We start from the raw sequence: 21,206 nt of genomic DNA on the forward strand, positions 1-21,206 counted from the left end.
GAGATGCAACAGGGAAGATCCAGCTGTCTTTGTGGGATTCCCAGATTTCAATGATCAAACCAGGTGACTCATACACTTTTACAAATCTCTCCACAAGAGATTTTAATGGACGCATCTCTTTAACCAAAACTCGACAGACCACAATCCACAAGCTGAACACATCAATTGAAGTTTCAAGCAGTGAAGACACCTTTGAATCTCTGAAGTCCTTGAAACATCTTCAATCGGACATAGTAGGTGCACAAATCACCATCAAAAAACAGTGCCCCCGGTGTCATACTGCGCAGCAGACTTTCAGTGCCAAGGAAGTCTTCCACATGTGCAAAGGCTGCCAAATACTTCGCAAAACCACCAGCTACATCACCAAATGCAGTGGTTTGCTCATCTTTCACGCAAGTGAAGGTGAAGTCACAATGACCATTACAAATTCAGTTCTAACTAAATTAATAGAAGCAGATGGCCCTCTTGGTGTCATGGACGCACAGGACATTGAAGAAAAGCTCCTCAGTGCTGGTATTTTAACAGTCACATATATGGATAACAACCAAATTACAGCCATTCAAAAAACTGACTCTGATCACACACTACGTCAACCTCTGTCTTCATTTCATTCGCTGGAAGACAGTGGAACCACCAGCACAAAAGGACTACAGCCTCACCTTTGACACTGACCCAGAAACATCCACAAAAGAACAGCAAAGAAATTATGATGAGCTAGCAGCTTGTGCTGATTCACTTGGTCAGTCATTCTCAACCCCAGAAGAAAAAATGTTATGCTTCTCAGCCAGCTGTGCACAACAACAGTTTTCAGACCTCCTTCATGATAACTGAACTGTATACAAAAACAAGTAACCCTATTTAGATTGGATACATTTCTGTAAAGAGGAGCCAGTTGAGGTGGTTCGGGCATCTGGTTCGGATGCCTCCTGGACGCCTTCCTGGAGAGGTGTTCCCGGCATGTCCAACGGGGAGGAGGCCCCAGGGCAGACCAAGAACACGCTGGAGAGACTATATGTCTCGACTGGCCTGGGAATGCCTCGGTATAGCCCCGGAGGAGCTGGCATCGGTGGCTGGGGAGAGGGAGGTCTGGGTTTCTTTGCTCCGACTGCTTCCCCCGCGACCCGGACCCGGATAAGCGGTGGATAATGGATGGATGGACATTTCTGTAATATATAACAAACCTTCAGTGTTTTTTTCCCCATGTTTCCCTTTATTTTAACAGTAAAAAAAGCATATTAATATGACTTTCTGGAACAGTAAATTTTATCCAATCTAAATAGGGTTAAAATCATACTGAACAGAATCATGCTGCAACAGTGTTTATTCTTTGTTTTATAGCACACAGGCTTTACCTAGGTTGAGTATATTCTCCACGGTTGTGATATTTATGTTATTGTCCATATAACATTTGTTTGCATGTGCATTATTTATTAAAAAAAACTGAACCTTGAGAATCTTAACACAGCTGTGAGGGTTTAAAATTTTACAAAGTCTGATGTAGTACATTTAACCTACTTAAAACATTTTAGTTCATCTCAGATATTAGCAATTTTGTTATTGTCTTTATTATTAATAACAAACATTTTACTTTGTTCCCTCTTTGCTATATAGCTGTTGACACCATAGTGTCTTTGTTCATTGATTAAGTTATTTACGCCTTTATAAATATCTTGCTTTGAATATATAACTGAATCCTTTATTACTTGTTTATAATAAAAATTTTTGATTTGAAAGTAATTATGGTTAATTTCTCCTGAATATACTGCATTTCACAAACTGTTTTAACTCATAGCTACTTTGTCTAGTCATCACAAAGATTTAAGCACATGTTGGTCTTTAGGGGTTGGCAACATGATCCTAAAATCTCACTATTTCAGGGTATTTTGGCAATATCATTTTTGGCAGTATCACAAAACACACACCATTTTTATTCAGTAGAACACACTACTCCAAAATTATATTAATTATAATGTAATATGTAATCTTTACTATCTGATTAAAAACAGCTCAAAAACCTAACTTTTTGAACACAAGACTGTTTCTCTATAACAGTATAAATAGACCACGTATAAAGTCAAATCAAATTTATTTATCAAATCAAATTTATTTATATAGCGCTTTTCACAACTGATGTTTTCACAAAGCAGCTTCACAGAATTCCAGTAAGACAAAGATTTGGCATGAAATGTAAAAACAAATGTAAACCCTCAAGTGAGCAAGCCAGGGGCGACAGTGGCAAGGAAAAACTCCCCCAGCTGAGGAAGAAACCTTGGGAGGAACCAAGGCTCACAAGGGGTGACCCATCCTCCTCTGGTCAATCTACTGGTGATGATAGTAGTCCATGAGAACTTCAGTGTAGGGACAGCTTCAAGGCACTTGGTGGTTGCTGGAGCGTGGGCAGCTGGTCTGAAGCGTGGAGGAGGGTCTCGACAGTCATCCATCAGTGTCCAGACAGACAGGTGGGCAGTCGTTTACTCGGAAAGATGTAAAAGGGATGGAATTAGTTTTGAACTGTTTTGTGTTTGTAAAGTAGAAAATATGAAAATTTCCAGAGTGTGGCTAATGACTCCGGCAGATCTGACTATGACAGCTTTAACTTACTTTTACTATAATTCCCTGTGTCCATGGACCCCCCGGATCTGCCGCCTTTATCTATGGGGGAGCATTAGCTACCAAAAGATAAACTAAACAAATGTGTTTTTAGCCTAGATTTGAAGATTGCGACTGTGTCTGAGTCCTGAACATTTTCTGGAAGATCATTCCAGAGTCTGGGGGCTTTATAAGAAAAGGCTCTTCCCCCAGCTGAGGCCTTCTGAATTCTGGGAACAATTAAAAATCCAGTATTCTGTGATCTGAGTGAACGTGGAGGCTCATAATAGGAAATTGTATCTTGAAGATATTCAGGAGCAAGCCCATGTAGAGCTTTATATGTTAATAACAAAATTTTGTAGTCAATGTGGAATTTAACAGGCAGCCAATGAAGTGATGATAAAACTGGGCTGATATGTTCAAATTTTCTAGTTTTAGTGAGGACCCTGGCTGCAGCATTTTGAACTAGTTGAAGTTTTCTTAAATTGCTGCTGGTGCATCCTGACAGTAGTGTGTTACAGTAGTCAAGCCTTGAAGTAATAAAGGCATGTACTAATGTTTCTGCGTCCTGGAGGGATAAGGCATTTCTAATCTTAGCAATATTGCAAAGATGTAAAAAAGCTGTCCTAGTGATACTACCTATGTGTTGATCAAATGATAAATCCGGGTCAATTATGACACCAAGATTTTTTGCTGCTGAACCAGGTTTAACTTCAGCTAGATTTAAAATTAAATCTGATAATTTATTTCTTGCCACTTTTGGACCCAAAAGCAGGACCTCTGTTTTGTTGCTGTTTAGAAGGAGGAAGTTACGCAACATCCAGCCTTTCACGTCTTTTACACAGTCCTCTATTTTCTTTAATCTGTGTTTGTCATCGGGCTTGGCTGAAATATACAATTGTGTGTCGTCTGCGTAACAGTGAAAGTTAATGTCATGGTTTCTTATAACTGTGCCTAGCGGTAACATGTATAATGTAAATAATAATGGTCCTAAAATAGAGCCTTGTGGAATTCCAAATCTTACTTTAGAATAATTTGAATTTAGATTGTTTACTTTTACGAATTGATAACGTTCCGTTAATTAAGATTTGAACCATAATAGGGCTGTCCCTGTGATTTCAACCATGTTTTCTAACCTTTCTATGAGAATATTGTGGTCTATTGTATCGAAGGCTGCGCTTAGGTCAAGAAGCACCAACAGGGATACGTGGCCTTGATCAGAGGCAAGAAGAAGATCATTTGTTATCTTGACTAGAGCTGTCTCTGTACTATGATGTTGCCTGAATCCAGATTGGAATTTTTCATATATATTATTCTTATGTAGATATGAACTAAGTTGTTGGGCCACAGCTCTTTCTAAGATCTTGGACAGAAATGGCAAATTTGAAATAGGCCTGTAATTAGACAGTGTACTAGCATCAAGATTTGGTTTCTTGATCATAGGTTTAATAACTGCTAGTTTAAAAGCTTTGGGTACATGGCCCAGGCTAAGGGATGAGTTTACTATAGTTAAAAGAGGATCGATAATAGCTGGTAGTACTTCTTTGAGCAATTTTGTGGGAATTGCATCAAGTGTGCAAGTTGTACAGTTTGCGGAGGTGATAATCTTCTCTAGTTCTAATTGTGGGAGTGGGTAAAAGGTTTCAAGTCTTTCTTTTACAGTTATATTATGTTTTATATCATTCACATCGGGTGGCAGCCAGGATGGATTTGATCCTGTGGCTTGAGTTTGTTGTCTAATATTCTCAATTTTATTATTAAAAAAGTCCATAAAATCTTTACTGGTGAGAGTTGCTGGAATTAGTTGTTCAGAACCTGCTTGATTTTTTGTAATTCTAGAAAACACACTAAACAGTGCTCTCGGATTATTTTTATTATTGGAGATCAGCGAGGCCAGATATGCTGAGCGAGCTTTAGTGAGGGCATTTCTATACTGTATAAGGCTGTCCTTCCAGGCAGAATGGAACACTTCAAGCTTGGTTGATCGCCATTTCCGCTCTAGTTTTCGTAATGTTTGTTTTAAAGTACGGGTCTTATCATTATACCATGGTGCGAGCTTTTTCTGTCTTATACTTTTATGTTTAAGTGGTGCTACCTTTTCTAAAGTAGATCGACAGGTATTTTCTAGGTAATCAGTTAGTACATCTAGGTCCATTTGGTCTGATGGAGTTGGAACTGGGGTCGATAGTTCTGGTAGGTTTTCTATAAATTGTAGGGCGGTAGATGGTTTTATTATATGCCTTGTAGAATAGCGAGGGTTCTTACATATATTATGGCTAAAACGTAGCTCATATGAAATTAAGTAATGATTGGAGATTGCTGAGGATTGCGGTAAGATATTAATTTTGTCAATGTTAAGACCTAGTGTCAGAACTAAGTCTAAAGTGTGGCTGCAGTAGTGTGTAGGCCCTGTTACATTTTGAGTAATACCAATAGAGTCTAAGTTTGAGGTAAATGCCTTTTTTAGTGGGTCAATTTCCTTCTCAAAATGGACATTGAAATCTCCTACAATTATAACTTTATGATTGCACACCGCTAGGTTTGTAGCAAAATCGCTGAATTCTTTCAGAAATTCTAAGTAAGGCCCTGGTGGTCTGTAAATGTTGCATAATAAAAATGCGTCCTTTTTTGTGACCGGATTTGTAATAATAGTGGAGAGAACCTCAAAAGAAGAGAAAGTGTCACATTGTTTAAGACTAATTTCTAGGGTATTTTGGTAAATTACACATACTCCACCTCCTTTGCCTGATATTCTTGGGCTATGTGCATAATTATAGCCTAGGGGGGTGGCTTCATTTAGTGCTAAATATTCATTTGGTCTAACCCACGTTTCTGTGAGACAAAAAACATTGAATTTATGATCACTTATAATATCATTTACGATGAGTGCTTTTGAGTTTAGTGATCTTATGTTGAGTAACCCAAATTTTAGTTCTGAGGTGTTGCTGCTAGGTGTTGTGTATGATTTAATATTGATTAGGTTGCTGAAACAGGCTGATTTTGTTTTTCTACTTTTACATTTAGTTCGGGGGAAAGACACAGTCTCAATACAGTTGAACCTGGGTGACGCCTCAAGACAGTTCGCAGACGGTCGGTTTAGCCTGTCTGTCTGCGGCCTGGTCCCGGCTCTGGATTGTCAGCAGCTATCTACACTACTCTGCTGACTAACTAAAAGACTATGTGCTATGCTGCAAGAAAGTAAGGCAGCACCCTCCCGCGTGGGGTGGATACCATCCCTACCTATAAGACCAGGCTTGCCCTCAAAATGTAACCAATTGTCTATAAAGCCCACTTGATTTTCGGAATACCACTTGGACATCCAGCAGTTTAACGCCCAAAGTCTGCTGTAAGCTTCGTCACCACGCCGCATTGGTATGGGGCCAGAGCAGATTACGGCATCGGACATCGTCTGGGCCAGTTTAATCACCTCTGTAATATTACCCTTAGTTACCTCAGACTGCCGCAGACGAATATCATTGGCCCCTACATGAATGACTACCCTCGAATATCTCCTATTAGCTAACAGTCTAAGGTTGCCACTAATATCCGGCGCTCTGGCTCCCGATAAACAGCTAACTGTTACTGCCGGCGCCCCTAAAGGAGTAGCTAATTTCACGTGTCGAACAATAGAGTCTCCTATAACCAGAGCACTCTTAACAGGCTCCTCAGCGGGTGCTTCGCTGAGCAGGGCAAACCTGTTTGACACACGAATCGGAGGAGCGTGGTGTCCCGGTGGGCTAGCTTTGGCCTCAGCGTTAGCATCAGCCTTAGCTTTCCGGCTATGACGCCGAGACGTCACCCATTCACCCCGCTGTGAGGGCTTTAACGCCGGAGTCATGGGGGTGCTAACTCTCCCTAAGGCACCCGGAGTTGCTAACACTGAATCTCGCTGTTTATCCCTCAACAATAATAAGCTCCGGATGCGCACTTCTAACTGGTCCACTTTATCCACCAGAGAGCTAACTAGCTGACACTTAGTGCAAATACAACCACTATCTTTATCGCTAGAGGTGGAAAAGGGGGTTAAACTAAACATGCCACACTCTGAGCAGGCAAAACAGCCAGTAGTTGCCATGGAATTGCAGGTACTTACCGCTTTTAGTGGATTTTAGTAACTTACACCAAGAACGTTACTCCAGGGTCCGGTGGCAGTTTTAGTGTCTCTGTAATGAATATTCCTGCGGAGACTATCTAAAAGATAGATCTATGGATGGTTAGTAGGTTATAAAAACAGATATAAATATAGAAATAACAATGGAAACGAGTAAACAGGAAAACCCGAGCGATCAAAACAGCTTCCAAACGGGTACAGAAACAGCCAAACGGGTTGCCAGATCGGTATAAAGCAATTTATACCCATTATAACTCAGAAATGTAAAAAGTATCTTTATTGGGACAATGACTACAATCCACCAAAAGCAGGCGCTACAATTGTACAATAACTAGTTATATGCTGTTTTTGTGTTTATGTTGGATTTCTGTTACTGGGAGGGGCCTGAAAGCCACAAGTTGAACTTATGAATTTTTTATTTTTTTTTTTAAGTTCAAGTCCTTAGGCTTCAGATGATACCACAAATGTCCATGTTAGGTAGATATCCACATAGCAGGACATGCTCAAAAGTTTTTGTATATGCAGATCTATCATTCATGGCTGAGTAAGAATATGTGAAAATCTTCTCACCAGCAGATGGCAGTCTAAGACTACACTGCTCTGCTGAACTACACTGGGTCTGAGGTATTGTGTATGGCATTAATTTTGTGCCACAATTCTGCGCGCAGATATTTCGAACGAGCAAGAAGGTTTCTGCGCGCGCGCGCGGATATTTGAGTGAGCAAGGTTTCTGCGCGCGCGCGGATATTTTTGAAGGAGCATGGTTTCTGCGCGCGCGCGGATATTTTGGAGGGAGCAAGGCTTCTGCGCGCGCGATGTCTTTGACCTGCGCGCTCGCTCCACACTTACAGCCAAGTGGGAAGGACATACAGGCCGGAGAGCAGTAAATAACTTTCTAAAGGAAGCTTAATACTGCAGTTCAAACTGTTCATGTAGAGAGAGGAAGGCAGGTTTAAATCAACCTACCTGAGCAACCCTCCTGAGTTTTACACACACACAAAACAACACTGAACAAATAGGTTTAAACTCTGGAAAGCTCTATTGAGTTCATCATAAAAAGACCAAAAAAATACAGAAAGATTTCACAGACCAGGTGGGTTCAGTTCACCCTCCTTTCATTCCCCTGTATGTTATTAAGTCTACATACATTGCCAATATTTACGGCAAAAAACTGAAATACTATTTTGCTATACATAAATTTTAAACCACAGTTAAATCAAATACACACTAATATATGCAGGTGTACGTTACTACATTACAGAATTATAGCCAACAGAGTTCTAAATAGCAAACCGCAAGCTAACTTTATTGCAGTATTAAACTTCCTTTAGGAAGTTGTTTAGATTTAAGCATTACACAATCAGCTAGCCCTGTATGTTGGTAACTACCGATCCAGATAGCATAGTACTAGTACTAGTACTTCTACTAATAAAGTAGTTTCTACAGTCGTTGCAATACCATTTACCGTCGTTGCTAGCACTAATTTACATTATGTACATTGTTTTTAGCACATCAGCTACGTTGCTGACTCAGTTAATCAAGGTAAATACAAGGATAAAAACTCTACATTGTGGCCAATTCAATGAATATAAAATAAAATGTCTGGCTGTGGTGCACTGGTCTGTTGCCATTCAGAGGGCATTGTCAGATTTCTCCCTAGCCATAACCTTCCACTCGCCGGTATCCATCTATTTACTGGTCTCCGGCCTGTATGTCCTTCCCACTTGGCGGTCAAACCATCCAATCAGAAATGACCTTTGTCATTTGACGTTTCTGATTGGCTGAATCTGAGGCACTTTGTAATGGCTGTAAGTGTGTAGCGAGCGCGCAGGTCAAAGACATTGCGCGTGCAGAAACCTTCTTGCTCGCTCAAAAATATCCGAGCGCACGCAGGAACCTTCTTGCTCACTCAAAAATATCCGCGCGCGCAGGAACCTTCTTGCTCACTCAAAAATATCCGCGCGTGTGCAGAAACCTTGCTCACTCAAAAATATCCGCGCGCGCGCAGAAACCTTCTTGCTCGTTCGAAATATCCACGCGCGCGCGTGCAGAATTGTGGCACAAAAATAACGCCATAATTATGCCAAATGCAATGTGGAGCAAAGACCGTAAGGTCCAGAAATACCACACTTGGCAGCAAGGTACAGCAGGTGAAAGGACTCGGCCAAGGAAAATGACACTCCTTGGTCTGATGGTGGCACTATAGCATAGTGTAACATGTTGAACTCTATTTCATACACCCTAAGGCCTAAAGATGGTTTGATTTTTTTTCACTCTGATTCTTTGTCTTAAGACAAACTAACTTGCAATTTGTATCATAGGTCAGCCCACATATATGCTGAGCTAATTTGCATAATTTGAGAAACTTTTATCAACTAGTAGGTGAATTTCCAATTCTCTGTAGTTTGGTGCCAAAATGTTTGCATGAGTGACTTTGAACAATTATCAAAAAGATTGTTGGTATGTTGATTCAATATGGCTGCCATATGCAAATTAACCTCTGGCTTATCATATGTTTTACTTGAACATCTGTAACTCCATATTTTGCTCTAATGGGTTCAAATTTCAGATCCTACTTACAGATGTGATTTTGAGCAAGAATGTCAGAAATGGCATGACCACTCAGGGGACGCTATAAGTGCTTAAACTCAACAGTTAATAATTTAGTAAATTTATATATTAATGTCCATGGTGGCACTTCCTAAATACACAAAACATTTCATAATAGCCACTAGTTGGGGCTGTAACAACATCTTAGATTCATTGTTTCCTTGTCTGGCCTAAATGTCCCATGCTCCCTAAGGCCTCATTGTTGGTTCAGACTGTCAGTGTTCTGATGTGGCTTATTCGTGCTAGGACCCGCCATTGCCGCTTGCGGCTATATTTTTCTATTGTTTTCTTCATTTACGGTCTCACAGAATGCTCATTTAATTTTACATTCAATTTTTTTTATTTAAAAATGTCTTCTGTTCAAGGCTCAATTCTATTATAAATAAACAAAGCCCTCTTATTTTGAGGTTCATGAACTCTTTTACAATAACTGTCCTTGAACGAAGCTCATGAATTTTACCATTACAAATTTCTTTCCCTATTAATTTCTAAATCTCTCATTCTTCATCACATTTCCCCACTTTCTCTAAACACTTTCTTCAATCTTTCTCTCTGACACTGGGGAGAGGTGTCCTTTACCCCACTTTCTCTAAACACACCCACAGAAAATGTATGGCTCCATGGGAGAGACCAGCTCTGCCCACACACTCATGATGGACCAAAAGGAGGGAGGGGGTGGCCATTCCCCCACCTGCACTTAGCACTCCCAAACATAATTCTTTCAGCTGACCATACACACACACACACACACACATAGTTACAGACTGAGGGGCGGAGGATGGGGAAGGGAGGGGTAAGACATACACACACTGACACACACATACACAGCAAGACACTCCTTTTTTTTTTTCTTAACTCACTAAGGACACACACACATACACACATCATCCAACAACCCCCAACAGCGCTTACACACACATCACTTTCAACATTTAACACAATTCTCATAGTCGACTCATTCACACTTTAACAGCATGCTTTTAATTTCCCTGCCGCTCCTTATTTCCTTATTCCTTTATGTCCTTATTTTTAATTTATGCTACATTATGAGGTGTAATAATTCAAAGAGAGGCAGCATCAATACAATGTTCGTCAACAGGGTTTTGAGTGGGCACACCTAATTAAATCTCCTTATCACACCTCCAGCTTCTCATCAAACTGACCTAAAAAATCACCTAGTGAACTTTTCAGGGTTTACGGCCGGGCTAATCCCACCTCAACAGAGAGGGCTTAAACCAAATCTGCAGCATCTTTTCTTTATTTAACTCACTATTATCTCTTTTCCTTTTATTCCGTTCTTCCTCTTTTATTACTTCTGTTTTATGACCTCTTTTTTTCTTCTATTTACTTTTAACCTTATATAAATTTTAACGAAATGCCACTGGGCCCAGGGCTTCTCACGATTTCAATATATTCCAATTCAACAATAACTCAAAGCGTACTTTCACGCAATGGCTGTGATTCATGTCTTACAGTTTTAAGGAAAAATAGGGCCCTGTTTACCCCAAACTCGCATGTCATCATCCGCTCACCTTATTGTTACTAATTAAGCTATTCTACACTTATAGTTCAACTTTTCCTTTCTTTTTCTTTTTCTTCTGTTACATCTGTTCCGTTTTACTTTTACTTCATTGTTCCCTTTTATTTCCTTCATTTCTATTTTTATATTACTGTAGTTTAAACATTTAGAAACTTAAGTAAGGCCCTGGTGGTCTGTAAATGTTACATAATAAAAATGCATCCTTTTTGTGATTGGATTTGTAATAATGGAGAGAACCTCAAAAGAAGTGAAGGTGTCACATTATTTAAGACTGATATCTAGGGTATTTTGGTAAATTACACATACTCCACCACCTTTGCCTGATAATCCTGGGCTATGTACATAATTATAGTCTAAGTGTGAACAGCAGAACCCCCCCCCAAAATATACACTTCAAAAAATTCTGATTTGGTCCACTTTCACCTGCTGTGTGAACGTAGCCTAAGATACTCTACGAGAGCCTCCAGAAGAGCCAGCTGCCGGGAAGAATCTGTTGATGTCGTTGTCTTCCCAAGTTCAGCAAACTGCGGTGGTGGCTCCACAGATGATTTCGCAAGTTTGACACTGTTTAAGAGCAAATGCGACTGTTCTGACGAGTGGTGCTACCTTGTCCAAATGTGCCCCAGTGTACTTTTATACTTACAGTTGCTTAAATAAAACACATACTCTGATAGATAAAGTGTATCAAAAAAATGCTGCCGACAGAAATATAAGCAGGAGATGTGCACAGCCTAAATCTCCTTACTCATTTGACTCACCATTTGTTAAAAATATACACGTAGTTGATGTTCTGTTTGTTGGGTTTGAACAAACAGAAAAGTTTTAACTTTTAAAATGCGTAATATTAAGAAATAATTAAAGTTACATTGCTTGTTGTATATTTTTCTACTTCATTTGCAGTATTGTTTCACTCTCGCCCATTTTATTACACTCTATATTTTATTAATGTATTTAAATTTTTAGTCTATTTTGTTTTATCTCACTGTAATAAATTCATTTGCAAAGCTCTCTTTAAACTTTTCTTAAGTATTTTTTTGTAAATGTTAATTATTAATAATAGTTAATTATTAATTATTATGAGAAATGAATCTCCATAATAAATAGACAGTTAATTTGTTATGGGCTGGAAATAGTTAATAGATAATTATGAGCCTAAACAGCTGTAACTTACACAGAATCACAGGTTTCTATATAAAGAGAGACTGTGTCATAATGCCTTTTCTGGTGCTAATAAAACCTCGCTCAAATTTTCAGAAATCATGATTTTTTGTGAATGATGATGTTTAATGAGCCGATGTAACACTGTTTACTGCTGCAGACACATGGTGTCACTAAACTAACTTGCGTTTGTTTGTAATGCCACGCTCCAATATGGAGTGAATTTTGTGTCAAAAGTTCTACAAAAGCAAAAATAAATCTTCAAGATAAAATTTCCTAGAACGAAGAGCAGAAAGTATATATTGTGAAGGCAAAACAGAAAAAGTAGATCAAAAGAATATTTTTAAAATATACTTGGGTATCTTTTTACTCTGTAGTTATTTGATACTGATCTTTGTTTGTATTTTGCCAGCCTTTGCTTTTATTGTTTTTTTCCCCAGTAAGGTCTTTTTCTTCTGGATTCTCTCTTTGTTTCTGCTTCATTTTTTTTATTTATTTCTGAGACAAATTTCACGTGTGGGAGGGTCTTAGAGGAAGGCGTTCCCCTTGAATCTCCATTGATCAATGATTTGCTCTCTGAAACCACCTCTTGGACCTAGCCACGCCCAGCCCGCCATTTTTCAAGCCCTTTCAAACACAGGGACTAATGTTCTCTGTCGCTTCTGTTAAAACACACAAACAAATCAGTCTCTCATGGTCTTATGAGTTGACTGAAGTAAACGGATATAGACCAGTTTGTTATCCAACGAGCGTACATTAGCCAGTGTCATGGTGGGGATGGCTGGCTTGTGTGGGCTAGCCGCTAGCCTCGCTCTGATACCTCTGCGTCTCCCCCTCTTCTGCAGCCTCTCGCTCCGCTTGTGGCACTTCTATCGTGGGCGAGATGCAGCGTTGTGGGTCGGTGATGGTGCCGGTGTCCTGAGCAAGCTGTGGATTTGCAGCTCCTCGCTGAGTTAAACACTGTAAACTCGGGAGAGAGAAGCCACTGCATGTGCACGCACCGCCATCTTGAATTGAAACCAAGTATATTTTTAAAACATTCTTTTGATATATTATTTTTCTATTCTGCATTAACGATATATACTTTATTCATGCTCCAAAAACACACGTTGGCAGGTGTACTGGAGACTCAAAAACGGTCCATAGGTGTGAGTGAATGTGTGTGTCACACTGTGAAGGACTGGCATCCCCTCCAGGTTGTGTTCCAGCCTTGTGCCCAGTGATTCTGGGTAGGCTCCAGACCCACCATGACCCTGAACTGGAGAAGTGTTACAGACAATGAATTAATTAATATATCCTTTCACTCCATGCACCAAACACCTCTTTCTTGTCTTTCGGTCCTCCATAGTGTCCACTATTTAACGAGAAAGTGAACGGAGAAGCCCATATTACATTTACATTTACATTTATGCATTTGGTAGACGCTTTTATCCAAAGCGACTTACAAAAGAATATCTAACATTCGAACTACAGCACAATTTATACACAATACCTTACATTGAGTGCAATACTCCAGGAAGTAATAAGTGCATTAAAGAAATACTTTCAGTGCAAGAGATACTCTCGGAAAAGCTGGGTCTTCAAGGATTTCTTGAATGCGGAGAGGGTTTCTGTTGCTCCGATAGTGCTTGGAAGCTCGTTCCACCAGCGTGTTACCAGAGATGAGAATAGCCTCGACTGACCTGTACGGGGGGTTGGTCGTGTTAGTTGGCGCTCCTTTGAGGAACGGAGAGGGCGGGCGCTAACATATGGTTTTAAGAGTCTATTGAGGTAGATGGGAGCAGAGCCAGTGAATACTCTGAAGGCCATCATTAGTGATTTAAATTTGATGCGAGCAGCTAAGGGTAGCCAATGCTGCTCAACTAAGAGGGGCGTGACATGTGCTCTTTTTGGTTGGTTGAAGACCAGGCGTGCTGCAGCATTCTGAATCATCTTCACGAGGTTATCCGCATTGATAATTAATAGGTAAATCTGGGTGCTACGGAGCGGAATATATATGGCTGGTTCACCTGCCTCTGTGGGGCTCGTTCTGCCTCTTGGTCTTTCCCTTGCTCCTCGCACTTTAACAAAATGTATGGAAGCAGCTCTCTCCCTGCTGCCAGTTTCTCCAGCTCCATAGAGTTTGTATTGTACCTTGTTCCTCTTCCTCAGGGAACATCCATCCATTATCTGTAACCGCTTATCCAATTTAGGGTCGCGGGGGGTCCAGAGCCTACCTGGAATCATCGGGCGCAAGGCGGGAATACACCCTGGAGGGGACGCCAGTCCTTCACAGGGCAACACAGACACACACACATTCACTCACACACTCACACCTACGGACACTTTCAAGTCGCCAATCCACCTGCAACGTGTGTTTTTGGACTGTGGGAGGAAACCGGAGCACCCGGAGGAAACCCACGCGGACACGGGGAGAACACACCAACTCCTCACAGACAGTCACCCGGAGCGGGAATCGAACCCACAACCTCCAGGTTCCTGGAGCTGTGTGACTGCGACACTACCTGCTGCGCCACCGTGCCGCCCTCCTCAGGGAACAGGGGTAATATAAATAACCTTAAGCTTTTGAAATTACGGACTTTGATCTGGGACACTACCTTAAAATAGTGCACTATGTAGTGAATAGGGCACAGTTTCACAAACAGGACTGAATCCGTGGGTGGCGTCTGTCTGACGTCAGGGGAGGGCGGGGATGGATGTGAGCGGGGTTTGTGGGAACTGTCCAATAGGAGACCAGCTGTTATGATTTTCCACTCCATCGTGTGTGAGGGGGCGGGTGTTGTGGAGCGGAGAGTGTGTCTGAGGAAGAAGCGGGAACAGAGCCGCGTGTCTGAGAGAAATCAAGACCTGTTTTTACTGAAGGTAAATATGTGTTTAAAATATTTACACCATGTTTTACTGAAGATAAACGCGTTTAAGATTTTTACACACCCTTTATACCGTGTTTTACGGAAGATAAACGTGTTTAAGATATTTACACCCCATTTATACCGTGTTTTACTGAAGATAAACGTGTTTAAGATATTTACACCCCGTTTATACCGTGTTTTACTGAAGATAAATGTGTTTAAGATATTTACACCCCGTTTATACCGTGTTTTACTGAAGATAAACGTGTTTAAGATATTTACACGCCGTTTATACCGTGTTTTACTGAAGATAAACGTGTTTAAGATATTTACACAACGTTTATACCGTGTTTTACGGAAGATAAACGTGTTTAAGATATTTACACTCCGTTTATACCGTGTTTTACTGAAGATAAATGTGTTTAAGATATTTACACCCCGTTTATACCGTGTTTTACTGAAGATAAACGTGTTTAAGATATTTACACCCCGTTTATACCGTGTTTTACTGAAGATAAATGTGTTTAAGATATTTACACCTCGTTTATACCGTGTTTTACTGAAGATAAACGTGTTTAAGATATTTACACCCCGTTTAGTACCGTGTTTTACTGAAGATAAACGTGTTTAAGATATTTACACCCCGTTTATACCGTGTTTTACTGAAGATAAACGTGTTTAAGATATTTACACCCCGTTTATACCGTGTTTTACTGAAGATAAACGTGTTTAAGATATTTACACCCCGTTTATACCGTGTTTTACTGAAGATAAATGTGTTTAAGATATTTACACAACGTTTATACCGTGTTTTACGGAAGATAAACGTGTTTAAGATATTTACACTCCGTTTATACCGTGTTTTACTGAAGATAAATGTGTTTAAGATATTTACACCCCGTTTATACCGTGTTTTACTGAAGATAAACGTGTTTAAGATATTTACACCCCGTTTATACCGTGTTTTACTGAAGATAAACGTGTTTAAGATATTTACACCCCGTTTATACCGTGTTTTACTGAAGATAAATGTGTTTAAGATATTTACACCCCGTTTATACTGTGTTTTACTGAAGATAAACGTGTTTAAGATATTTACACCCCGTTTATACCGTGTTTTACTGAAGATAAACGTGTTTAAGATATTTACACCCCGTTTATACCGTGTTTTACTGAAGATAAATGTGTTTAAGATATTTACACCCCGTTTATACCGTGTTTTACTGAAGATAAATGTGTTTAAGATATTTACACCCCGTTTATACTGTGTTTTACTGAAGATAAACGTGTTTAAGATATTTACACCCCGTTTATACCGTGTTTTACTGAAGATACACGTGTTTAAGATATTTACACCCCGTTTATACCGTGTTTTACTGAAGATAAACGTGTTTAAGATATTTACCCCCCGTTTATACCGTGTTTTACTGAAGATAAACGTGTTTAAGATATTTACACCCCGTTTATACCGTGTTTTACTGAAGATGAAAGATCAGAGAGACTTTTACAAACCGTTTATACTGTGTTTTACTGAAGATAAACGCGTTTAAGGTATTTACACCACGTTTATACCGTGTTTTACTGAAGATAAACGTGTTTAAGATATTTACACCCCGTTTATACCGTGTTTTACTGAAGATAAACGTGTTTAAGATATTTACACCCTGTTTATACCGTGTTTTACTGAAGATAAACGTGTTTAAGATATTTACACCCCGTTTATACCGTGTTTTACTGAAGATAAACACGTTTAGGATATTTACACCCCGTTTATACCGTGTTTTACTGAAGATGACAGATCAGAGAGACTTTTACACACCGTTTATACCGTGTTTTACTGAAGATAAATGTATTTAAGATATTTACACCCAGTTCATACCGTGTTTTACTGAAGATAAACGTGTTTAAGATATTTACACCCTGTTTATACCGTGTTTTACTGAAGATAAACGTGTTTAAGATATTTACACCCCGTTTATACCGTGTTTTACTAAAGATAAAGATAAGAGAGGCTTATACAAACCTTTTATACCGTGTTTTACTGAAGATAAATGTGTTTAAGATATTTACACCCCGTTTATACCGTGTTTTACTGAAGATAAACGTGTTTAAGATATTTACACCCCGTTTAGTACCGTGTTTTACTGAAGATAAACGTGTTTAAGATATTTACACCCCGTTTATACCGTGTTTTACTGAAGATAAACGTGTTTAAGATATTTACACAACGTTTATACCGTGTTTTACGGAAGATAAACGTGTTTAAGATATTTACACCCCGTTTATACCGTGTTTTACTGAAGATAAATGTGTTTAAGATATTTACACCCCGTTTATACCGTGTTTTACTGAAGATAAATGTGTTTAAGATATTTACACCCCGTTTATACCGTGTTTTACTGAAGATAAACGTGTTTAAGATATTTACACCCTATTTATACCGTGTTTTACTGAAGATAAACGTGTTTAAGATATTTACCCCCCGTTTATACCGTGTTTTACTGAAGATAAACGTGTTTAAGATATTTACACCCCGTTTATACCGTGTTTTACTGAAGATGAAAGATCAGAGAGACTTTTACAAACCGTTTATACTGTGTTTTACTGAAGATAAATGCGTTTAAGGTATTTACACCCCGTTTATACCGTGTTTTACTGAAGATAAACGTGTTTAAGATATTTACACCCCGTTTATACCGTGTTTTACTGAAGATAAACGTGTTTAAGATATTTACACCCTGTTTATACCGTGTTTTACTGAAGATAAACGTGTTTAAGATATTTACACCCCGTTTATACCGTGTTTTACTGAAGATAAACACGTTTAGGATATTTACACCCCGTTTATACCGTGTTTTACTGAAGATAAACGTGTTTAAGATATTTACACCCTGTTTATACCGTGTTTTACTGAAGATAAACGTGTTTAAGATATTTACACCCCGTTTAGTACCGTGTTTTACTGAAGATAAACGTGTTTAAGATATTTACACCCCGTTTATACCGTGTTTTACTGAAGATAAACGTGTTTAAGATATTTACACCCCGTTTATACCGTGTTTTCCTGAAGATAAACGTGTTTAAGATATTTACACAACGTTTATACCGTGTTTTACGGAAGATAAACGTGTTTAAGATATTTACACTCCGTTTATACCGTGTTTTACTGAAGATAAACGTGTTTAAGATATTTACACCCCGTTTATACCGTGTTTTACGGAAGATAAATGTGTTTAAGATATTTACACCCCGTTTATACCGTGTTTTACTGAAGATAAACGTGTTTAAGATATTTACACCCTATTTATACCGTGTTTTACTGAAGATAAACGTGTTTAAGATATTTACCCCCCGTTTATACCGTGTTTTACTGAAGATAAACGTGTTTAAGATATTTACACCCCGTTTATACCGTGTTTTACTGAAGATGAAAGATCAGAGAGACTTTTACAAACCGTTTATACTGTGTTTTACTGACGATAAACGCGTTTAAGGTATTTACACCCCGTTTATACCGTGTTTTATTGAAGATAAGCGTGTTTAAGATATTTACACCCCGTTTATACCGTGTTTTACTGAAGATAAACGTGTTTAAGATATTTACACCCTGTTTATACCGTGTTTTACTGAAGATAAACGTGTTTAAGATATTTACACCCCGTTTATACCGTGTTTTACTGAAGATAAACACGTTTAGGATATTTACACCCCGTTTATACCGTGTTTTACTGAAGATGACAGATCAGAGAGACTTTTACACACCGTTTATACCGTGTTTTACTGAAGATAAATGTATTTAAGATATTTACACCCAGTTCATACCGTGTTTTACTGAAGATAAACGTGTTTAACATATTTGCACCCCGTTTAGTACCGTGTTTTACTGAAGATAAACGTGTTTAAGATATTTACACCCCGTTTATACCGTGTTTTACTGAAGATAAACGTGTTTAAGATATTTACACTCCGTTTATACCGTGTTTTACTGAAGATAAACGTGTTTAAGATATTTACACCCCGTTTATACCGTGTTTTACTGAAGATAAATGTGTTTAAGATATTTACACCCCGTTTATACCGTGTTTTACTGAAGATAAACGTGTTTAAGATATTTACCCCCCGTTTATACCGTGTTTTACTGAAGATAAACGTGTTTAAGATATTTATACCGTGTTTTACTGAAGATGAAAGATCAGAGAGACTTTTACAAACCGTTTATACTGTGTTTTACTGAAGATAAACGTGTTTAAGATATTTACACCCTGTTCATACCGTGTTTTACTGAAGATAAACGTGTTTAAGATATTTACACCCCGTTTATACCGTGTTTTACTGAAGATAAACACGTTTAGGATATTTACACCCCGTTTATACCGTGTTTTACTGAAGATGACAGATCAGAGAGACTTTTACACACCGTTTATACCGTGTTTTACTGAAGATAAATGTATTTAAGATATTTACACCCAGTTCATACTGTGTTTTACTGAAGATAAACGTGTTTAACATATTTGCACCCCGTTTATACCGTGTTTTACTAAAGATAAAGATAAGAGAGGCTTTTACAAACCTTTTATACCGTGTTTTACTGAAGATAAATGTGTTTAAGATATTTACACCCCGTTTATACCGTGTTTTACTGAAGATAAACGTGTTTAAGATATTTACACCCCGTTTAGTACCGTGTTTTACTGAAGATAAACGTGTTTAAGATATTTACACCCCGTTTATACCGTGTTTTACTGAAGATAAACGTGTTTAAGATATTTACACAACGTTTATACCGTGTTTTACGGAAGATAAACGTGTTTAAGATATTTACACTCCGTTTATACCGTGTTTTACTGAAGATAAACGTGTTTAAGATATTTACACCCCGTTTATACCGTGTTTTACTGAAGATAAATGTGTTTAAGATATTTACACCCCGTTTATACCGTGTTTTACTGAAGATAAACGTGTTTAAGATATTTACACCCTATTTATACCGTGTTTTACTGAAGATAAACGTGTTTAAGATATTTACCCCCCGTTTATACCGTGTTTTACTGAAGATAAACGTGTTTAAGATATTTACACCCTATTTATACCGTGTTTTACTGAAGATGAAAGATCAGAGAGACTTTTACAAACCGTTTATACTGTGTTTTACTGAAGATAAACGCGTTTAAGGTATTTACACCCCGTTTATACCGTGTTTTACTGAAGATAAGCGTGTTTAAGATATTTACACCCCGTTTATACCGTGTTTTACTGAAGATAAACGTGTTTAAGATATTTACACCCTGTTTATACCGTGTTTTACTTAAGATAAACGTGTTTAAGATATTTACACCCCGTTTATACCGTGTTTTACTGAAGATAAACACGTTTAGGATATTTACACCCCGTTTATACCGTGTTTTACTGAAGATGACATATCAGAGAGACTTTTACACACCGTTTATACCGTGTTTTACTGAAGATAAATGTATTTAAGATATTTACACCCAGTTCATACCGTGTTTTACTGAAGATAAACGTGTTTAACATATTTGCACCCCGTTTAGTACCGTGTTTTACTGAAGATAAACGTGTTTAAGATATTTACACCCCGTTTATACCGTGTTTTACTGAAGATAAACGTGTTTAAGATATTTACACCCCGTTTATACCGTGTTTTACTGAAGATAAACGTGTTTAAGATATTTACACAACGTTTATACCGTGTTTTACGGAAGATAAACGTGTTTAAGATATTTACACTCCGTTTATACCGTGTTTTACTGAAGATAAACGTGTTTAAGATATTTACACCCCGTTTATACCGTGTTTTACTGAAGATAAATGTGTTTAAGATATTTACACCCCGTTTATACCGTGTTTTACTGAAGATAAATGTGTTTAAGATATTTACACCCCGTTTATACCGTGTTTTACTGAAGATAAACGTGTTTAAGATATTTACACCCTATTTATACCGTGTTTTACTGAAGATAAACGTGTTTAAGATATTTACACCCCGTTTATACCGTGTTTTACTGAAGATGAAAGATCAGAGAGACTTTTACAAACCGTTTATACTGTGTTTTACTGACGATAAACGCGTTTAAGGTATTTACACCCCGTTTATACCGTGTTTTACTGAAGATAAGCGTGTTTAAGATATTTACACCCCGTTTATACCGTGTTTTACTGAAGATAAACGTGTTTAAGATATTTACACCCTGTTTATACCGTGTTTTACTGAAGATAAACGTGTTTAAGATATTTACACCCCGTTTATACCGTGTTTTACTGAAGATAAACACGTTTAGGATATTTACACCCCGTTTATACCGTGTTTTACAGAAGATGACAGATCAGAGAG

Source organism: Hoplias malabaricus, chromosome 4, assembly GCF_029633855.1.
Source record: "Hoplias malabaricus isolate fHopMal1 chromosome 4, fHopMal1.hap1, whole genome shotgun sequence".
NCBI lineage: Eukaryota > Metazoa > Chordata > Actinopteri > Characiformes > Erythrinidae > Hoplias > Hoplias malabaricus.